General features: G+C 49.5%; 1 non-coding gene across 1 annotated transcript; it reads left to right on the plus strand.

The window, feature by feature from the left end:
* Window positions 1-6875: 6875 nt before the first annotated feature.
* LOC115030504 (small nucleolar RNA SNORA17) lies at window positions 6876-7009 on the plus strand. Its single transcript, XR_003836097.1, has one exon. It is a non-coding gene; the product is annotated as a small nucleolar RNA SNORA17 (small nucleolar RNA).
* The last annotated feature ends 1082 nt before the right edge of the window (window positions 7010-8091 follow it).

Here is an 8091-nt window from a genome sequence, read left to right on the forward strand (position 1 = left end):
AGAAAATCCAGTTCAGCACAACCCGTAACCAGTGTCCGTTCAAACTCCTTGAGTCTGACCCCAACCAGGCAGATATTTTAGGTGTATTTAAGCACAGCACAAATTGGGGTTGGGGGGAAGGGGAGTGTCCTGATGATAATAAATTCAATCTTGTATGTAGAACAAAGCTTGAGAGGTGATTACATTGAAACTCTTTTCAAAGTACATGTAGCCCCTTCCATGGAGATGGGCTCTATTGGCTGAGAAACAGCGCTCAAGACAAGGATGTAGGGAGCATGGCTGAGATAAATACAAGACTCTGGGGGAGTTGGGTGTGGTCTGGCCATACAACTAGCACAGAGATCACCAGATCACTATTAACCACATCCATTCCAGTTTTGGTTTTGGTTTTGGTTTTTTTTTCCAGACAGGGTTTCTCTGTATAGCCTTGGCTGTCCTGAAACTCACTTTGTAGACCAGGCTGGCCTCGAACTCAGAAATCTGCCTGCTTCTGCCTCCCTAGTGATGGGATTAAAGGCATGTGCCACCATGCCCGGCAACCACATCGATTCCTAATCTTCGGGGCAGGAAACAGGTTATACACGGCTTCCTTTGAAGAGACAACACCATGTGTTTAACACTCCTTGTTTCCTTCATGCTTACCTGTGAGCACAGACCTTCTGTGTCCCCACAACAGGTCTTAGTGAGGGGTTGTTTAGATCAGGTTGAACACGCATATGGAGATTGTCTTGACTATATAGAGGAATGCAGGAAGGCCCAGGCTAAAAGCGGGTGGCACCGTTCTCTGAGTTGTATGGAGTAGAGGAAGTAAGCTGAGCAGTAAATGTTCAATCGTTGATAAAGAAAATGTCCCTAGAAACTTGACTACAGGCCAATCTGATGGAGGCATTTCCTCAGCTGAGGTTCCTTCTTCCTAAGTGATCCTGACTTGTGTCAAGATGACAAGAGACTAGCTAGCAGAGTGTGACACGTATTGTTACTGTCGATAGTCTTTTTCTTCTTTAAAACATGTATGGAAAGCCTTTGCACCCCCCACCCCCCCCCCACCCCCCACCCCCGTCCTGCTTTCCCTTACTGGTGCTGTGAAAAAATACCCTGACAAAAGCTACTCAGGGGAGAAAGAGTTTCAAGTTACAGTCCTTCATTACTGAGAAGTCAGGGCAGGAAGGGGAAGCAGCTAGTCACAGCCTCAGTCAAGGATGCAGAGGATGCTTTTTCTCACACTGATCAAGGATTTATACTGGAAGGACCAGCCCACCGTGGGTGGTGCCACCACCCACCCCACCCCCGCATGTAGTCCTGGGTTGTATTTTTAAAATACACTGTGCTGAGGGACTAGAGAGGTGGCTCTGTGGTTAAGAGCACTTGCTGCTCTTCCAGAGAACCTGGGTTGGAGTCCCAGCACCCACCTGGCATCTCACAATCATCTGTAATTCTACTTGCAGGGGCTCTAATACCCTCTCCTGGCCTCCGTGGGCACCAGACACGCAGCATGGTGTACAGACATGTATGTAGAAAAAAAAATGTTTTTAAGCCAAACAAGCCATGGGGAGCAAGCCAGTAAACAGCATTCTCTGTTATCTCTGCTTCAATTCCCAACCCCAGGATCCTGCCTTAAGCACCTGCCCTGGCTTCCTTCAGCGGTGAGCTATAAACTATAAGATGAGGGAAACCCTTTCCTCCCCAGTTGCTTCTAGTCATGGCGTTTATCACAGCAATAGACAGCAAATGAGGACACATATCATTCCCAACAGCCCTTCTATTTATTTGTCTTATCCCACAATGTATTATCCTTGTCCCCAGGAACGAAAACCTCGACATGAAATGACATGTCCAAGGTCACACATCTAGCAAGTTGCTGAGCTGAGGCTTGGGATGCTCTGCTGGGTTGCACAGCCTGAGCCCTGTTCCCTTGGCCTCCTTAATCCCTCCGGCGAGCCGGAGCTGTAAAATAGCAGCCTTGGCATCTACTTCTGCTTATATTGGCTGGAAGGCCTCGGTGCTGCAGAAATACCAGTCTCACTGGTTAACACTGAGAAGTTCAGTTCTGAGGTGACATCACAAGAACTCAGTTTTATCCATCTGTTCACAGGGTGATTGCCACATCCGCAGACATTATACACAGATACAGCCATGTCCAGCAACAAAGCAGGGATTTTTTTTTTTTCCTTTCTGAGAAACAAGAAAATCTTTTCTAGAAACCCTTAGGCAGGCACTCCTCACATCTCACTGGGCAGAATTATTCCTGACTCCAAACACATCGCTCACTCTGCAATTGGAACTGCATGGCCAGCTTGGTACAGTGGCCCCGGGCCATCTGCAGGGAAATGACCCACCCTCCAAATTAAGGTTCTGTTTGAAAAAGGAGAGCAGTGACTTGTTCAGGGTGAGCATCTGACAAAAGTGGGCACATGCCTTTTGTTTTCCTTCTCACTCCCAGACACCCAATGGTTGTCTTCTCTTGCTGTCATTTTTAAAGTTAGCACACATTCACTATACACCCCAATGGGTTTCACCACAATTCCATCTGTGGATGCAGTGTGCTCCATTATCCTCTCTTGCCCCTCCTCTAAGCCCACTGGTCCCCTTTATCGTTCTGAAAAGTCCCCCTTCAACTTTGATGTCACACACATGCGTGCATGCACTCACATACACACACACACACACACACACAAATGCACATGCACACTCACTCACGTACGCACAGAGGATTCAGTATGTATGAGAACACATGCAGTTGTCTCTTTCAGATTTTTATTTTAAACATTTTTATCCTCTGTGTGTGTGTGTGTATGCATGCATGTGCCACAAATCATGTATGAAGATCAGAGGACAACTCACAGGAGTCAGATGTGGGAGTCAGTTCCCTCCTTCTACCGTATGGATCCCAGGAATTGAACTCAGGCTGTCAGGCTTGGCCACAAACACCCCTTTACCTGCTGAGCCATCTCACTGACCCCATAAATTTGTCTTTCTAAGTCTCCTTTATCACTTAACATGTTGATTTCCAATTCCACCTAATTTCTCTCAGAGGATATTTTTTATTTTTGACAGTTTCATAAATATATGCAATATGTTTTTACTGTATCTAACCCATTGGCCTAGGTCGTTAGTCCCCCAGTGGCTACACAATTAAATAAAATAACACCCCGTCCTCAAGAAGCCATTGACATCATTAGCTCCTCAGAAAAGGACAGGAGACTCACGGGACTTCCTCTGTCCATGTGGAAGGGCTCGGTCTTGTGCTGTGTGATTATGACTGCAACAGCCATACCTGGATGGCAGCGTCCCACAACCCTCCTCCCACCCCCAGCTCTTCTGCTCTTCCCACTCTGTCTTGTGAAATGTTCTCTGGGCCTTGGAAGGGGAAGACACATTTTCTTTATCCAGTCTTTTGTTGGTGGCCGTGTAGGCTGGCCCCAGACCTGGACTATGTTGGATATAGTACAGCAATAAACACAGATTTACAAACATCTCTGCTAAGTGTTGACTTAGAATCCTTGGGGTATATTCCCAGGAGAGGCAGAGCTGGTCATTGGGGCATCCTATTTTAGCTCACAGAGAAGCCTCCACATTGATTTCGACTGCAGATTCACCAGCAGTGAATGAGAGTTCTCTTTCCCCACATCTTGGTCAGCACTTCCTAACGACAATGGCCACTCAGACTGGAGCGAGATGAAATCTCAAAGTAGTTTTGATTTGCATGTCTCCCACAGCAGAGGATGGTGAACATCTTTTCATCTATTTATTGGCTATTTGCTCCTGCTCCCTCCAAGGCCATGCCCCCTCCCAGTTTTTGAAACCATTACATCTACCATATCCTGGAAGCCCTCAAGAGGAGCTAGCTAGTGTACCAGCCACTCTGTTAGGTTTAGGTGGTGCTCCTTCTTGGAGCCCTCGTCTGAACCTGTGATATCTGACAATTTTTAGCTGCTTCACTTGCCCCGCCCCAGGGAGTGTTTCTTCTCTCAGACCTGGCACTCTAGTTTTACTTCCCGGGGTGCTTGGCAGGGCAGCCATGTTTGCCAGAGGCCCCCTTCTGAAGGCCGTAGCCCTTGAAGTCACAGCGTATGTGACTTAATGGACACTTTCCTGAAGCTGTCTTCCCTTCCTCATCTTGCTTTGCTTAAGACAGTGTATGCCCCCTTTTAAGACGCTGTTCAGTTCATTGGGCTGTTTATTGACTGGATAATTGGGGAGGAGGAGTTGCTGAATTCCTTATTCTACTAAGTAACATTGTAGCTCCCCCTCCTTTGAAGGGGCATTGTAAACACTGCCTCTCCCCAGCAGTGGCTACCGCATCCTGAGTCAGGCTGGCCCTGCTCTCCTCAGCCAGCCTCCTTGGTTTCCTCGTCTGTGTAAGGATGCATCTTTCCTAAGGCGTGTTTGAGAATTAAGGCAGATGATTTGGCGGGGGGGGGGGCGATTATTATCAGTAATTTCCCTGGACAGGTGAGAGGGAAGGAGGTCAGGCTGGCCAAAATTTAGTTCCTTTCAAGAAGAAAGCAGAAGTCCTTCCAAGGTGCCCGCACCCAGGCCCATCCCCACCATTCTCCCCCAGCCCCTAGCTCTCCCAGCAAAGTCATTTTTCATCCCCAAAGTCATTTGGCTTAGAGCGAGGGGAAAGAGGCAATGGCAGGGTCTGTATTGTGCTGGCCTGGCCACCATCCATCACCCGGACGACAGGAACTCACCTCCCACAAATAAAGTTATGACAAGCGTCCCCAACCCATTCTTTCAGCCGTAGCCTCCCTGTTTCCATCATCTCTGACATTATAAGCCATCAGCCAAGCTGTTTGTCACGCCTCTGACAGGGCCTTGGCAACACGGGCAGGGGTCCGTGCCAAGGTACAGCTGTGCTGGGGCAAGTATCCACCCCCACTATGCCTGGAGATCCCGGCTATTACACACTTGCTTTGTCTCCCCATGGAGGCAGGAGTCCAGTGGAGTCATGCAGTCAAACTGACCGCAAACAAGGAACAGTCCCTTCCTTTTAGTCATACAGCAAACATTAGTGACTGTCTGTCTCTCCTATACCCAAAGCTGTGAGGTGTCCGAGTAGCCACAACGAGAAGTCAAGTGCATTGATGAACTTAAAGGGTGTCTGACCCCAACAGAGACAGAGCAAGTTGTGCTGACAGGGAGCATAAGGATACACAGAGACCCTGGAGTGAAGAGGTGGAGCCACGAAGGGACTCAGACAGAAGGTGGCATTTCAGCTGAGACCTGCAGAACCCAGAGTAAAGACAAAGAGACCATAAAGGTTGTGGAAGGCATCCTCTGTCCTCTTAGAACATAAACCCCACAAGCACCAAAATGTAGAGGTGAGCGGGGGTGGGGAGGGTGGGAGAAGGTGGGGGGGTGCAGGGAGGGAGGGCTTAGGACCTGGGGAGTGGAACACATGGAGTTGCTTCTCCATTTTGCCTTCTAAAACTGTTGTAACAAATTACCCCAAACCACAGAAAATGCATTTGCTTCTGCAGAGAAGCCATCTCCAGAGTCCTTGGGGTGGGGTTGGGGGGCTGTTTTGGTCGTTTCCTGGCTTCCAGTGGCTGTGGACAAACCTGGGCATTCCTTAGCTTGTGAGCAGACACCTCCCATTCTCTCTGTCCTCCGTAGTCACATGGCTGTCCCACTTTTGCCAGGTCTTGGGTCTCCTCCTTCTTCCTCTGTGAGAAAATCTGTAAGCCAGGCCTGGAGCTCATGCCGGCAATGCCAGCCCTCAGGAGGCAGGGGTGGCATACTGAGACCCTGTCTCAAAAGGAAGGATGGGGAATGTAAGAGATCAGAGCGGCTCAGGACCCCAAGACCAAGTTCTCAGCACAAATGAGACTTATTTATAACAGTGGGATTAAAGGGCAGAGAATAAGAAAGAGACCAAGACAAGAGAAGAGAAGGGAGAAGAGGGGAAGAAACAAGGGAGAGAGGGAAGGGATATTTGTCCAGGAGGGACAAAGGACAGCCTCTGGATAGAAAGGAGACAGAATGGCCCATAGGAAAATGGAGGTTTATAAAGGTAAAGGCAGACCCCTGTGTTAGGATGAGGTGTTTAATTTTAATTAGGTGTGTTAATTAAGCCAGATTTTGATAGCTGGACCTTGGTAATCAGCTTCAAGAGGAAGAAGTGGCCAAATGACCCTGGGAACAGACCTTGGTGGCTAGCTTTAGGAATGTCATCTAATGCAAGGCAGAGGGGATGGAAAAGGAGCAAGAACTGTTGAGCTACACTTGAACTGGCCAGAGTCCAGTCCCCAGAGTGGGAAGAAAAGGGAAATGAGGGGAGGGAGGGATCCAAAAAGTAGGGAAGGGGGACAAAGAGGAGGCCTGTCACTGACCCCATCCATGATGTCTTGCCGTTCTTGTGTTGTTTACTTCTTCAAAGACCCCATTTCCTATAAGGCCATATTCATAGGGACCTGGGATTAAGATTCTGAAATGTGTTGGGGGCCAGCACTATTCAGTCAACTGAAGACACAGAGACAAGAGCTTATGCTATGTTCTGGAGACGTGGAGGTTTAGTGTGACTGGAACATCAAGACTGGGTCACCTAAGACCTGTTCCTCTCATCAGTGAGAAAAACGAGCAAGGCTAAGCCCCTTGATCCATTGTCTGCCATGTGGACTTTCTTCCAGATTCTCAGTGTGGAAGGCAGTCTTCCCACAGGAGTTGAGGAGATGGTTCACTCAGTAAAGGGCTTGACTTGCAAGCAATAGGACCAGCGTTCAGTCCCTGAGGCCACATACATATCTAGGAGCAGGACTGTGCATCTGACCTCACAGTTGGGAGGGCAACTTTGATCTACCCAAGTTAATAGGTTCCATATTCGGTGAGAGATCTTGTCTTCAAAAAAAAAAATTTTTTTAAGTATAATTGAGTCTTCCCCTAGAGTCATTGCAGGTGTGGAGGCTGTGTCACACGTGTGTCAGTAGGTGGCAGGGAGGAGAGTGGCTATGTCTATATGCTCAGTATTCTGACCTATGAACATCTGAATGATTAGTAGACTAACATTCTCTGAAAAGAGCAAGCCTGAGGTGACCACCAGACCAGTGCCATGGGGCCCAGACAGGGAGCTAGCCTGAGGTGACCACTAGTCCAGTGCCATGGGGCCCAGACAGGGAGCTAGCCTGAGGTGACCACTAGTCCAGTGCTGTGCAGGCCTGGAGGAGCAGACCATGCCTAAGATGACCCCATCCCTGGTGCTATAATGCATGAGTGTGGTCTAGAACTCCTGAGACAACCCCAGATGCTCAGAGACCCCAGGTGCCACTTAGAGGAACAAGTCAGTGGTGGAGAGATGGAAGAGAAGAGAAACAGAAGGATGTGGGCACAGTGAAGAGAGGCAGAACTGGAGACTGCAGGTAGCCTGGGACCATGTTGGGGTCCTGGCCTGTGCTGCCACCAGAGCTGTCCCTAAGGTCATCAGAGCAGGAGAGCTGCCCCTGTCCCTCATCTGCTGCATCATTTGGGAGAGCAAGCCCTGCACCTCACTCACCTGGGCAGCACAGTAGAGCTGTCCCTGGATGTGGAGGTTGTGGGTGAGCTGGGCTCTAAGGCATGGGTATGGGAGAACTGGCCCTGCCTCTTATCTGCTGTTCAGTAGAGAGAGAGAGAGAGAGAGAGAGAGAGAGAGAGAGAGAGAGAGAGAGAGAGAGAAAGAGGAAGAACTCCTCTCCTCCCACTCGCCCTTGCCACCATCAGTGGGCAGGAGAGCCGGCACCTACAAGGTCATGAGAGAGCAGGTGAGCTGTCTCAGCTGAACTTTATCTGCAGGCAAGCTGTCCCCAAGGACCTGAGTGCAGCAGAGGCAGCCCTACCTCTTGTCTGCTGGGCAGTGGTGCAGATGATCGAGAAATGCCCTCTCCTCCTCCCTCATCCCTCACCATCTACAGCAGGAAAGAAAGCTGGTCCCAGGGTCATGGGAGTGGGAGAACTGGTCATGTCCCTCACTGCCATGACACTTGGGAGAGCTTCTCCAGGATTCAGGGGTTGCTGGTAAGCCCACTCCAAACACGCAATAATGGAAGCGTGAGCAGGCTGACCAGCTCAGAGTCCTCTCAGGCACAGATCCAGGCCCTACTCCGACATCCACCC

The sequence above is a fragment of the Mus caroli genome, unplaced genomic scaffold, assembly GCF_978045245.1.
Source record: "Mus caroli unplaced genomic scaffold, Mus_caroli_1 scaffold_2, whole genome shotgun sequence".
NCBI classification, from domain to species: Eukaryota; Metazoa; Chordata; class Mammalia; order Rodentia; family Muridae; genus Mus; species Mus caroli.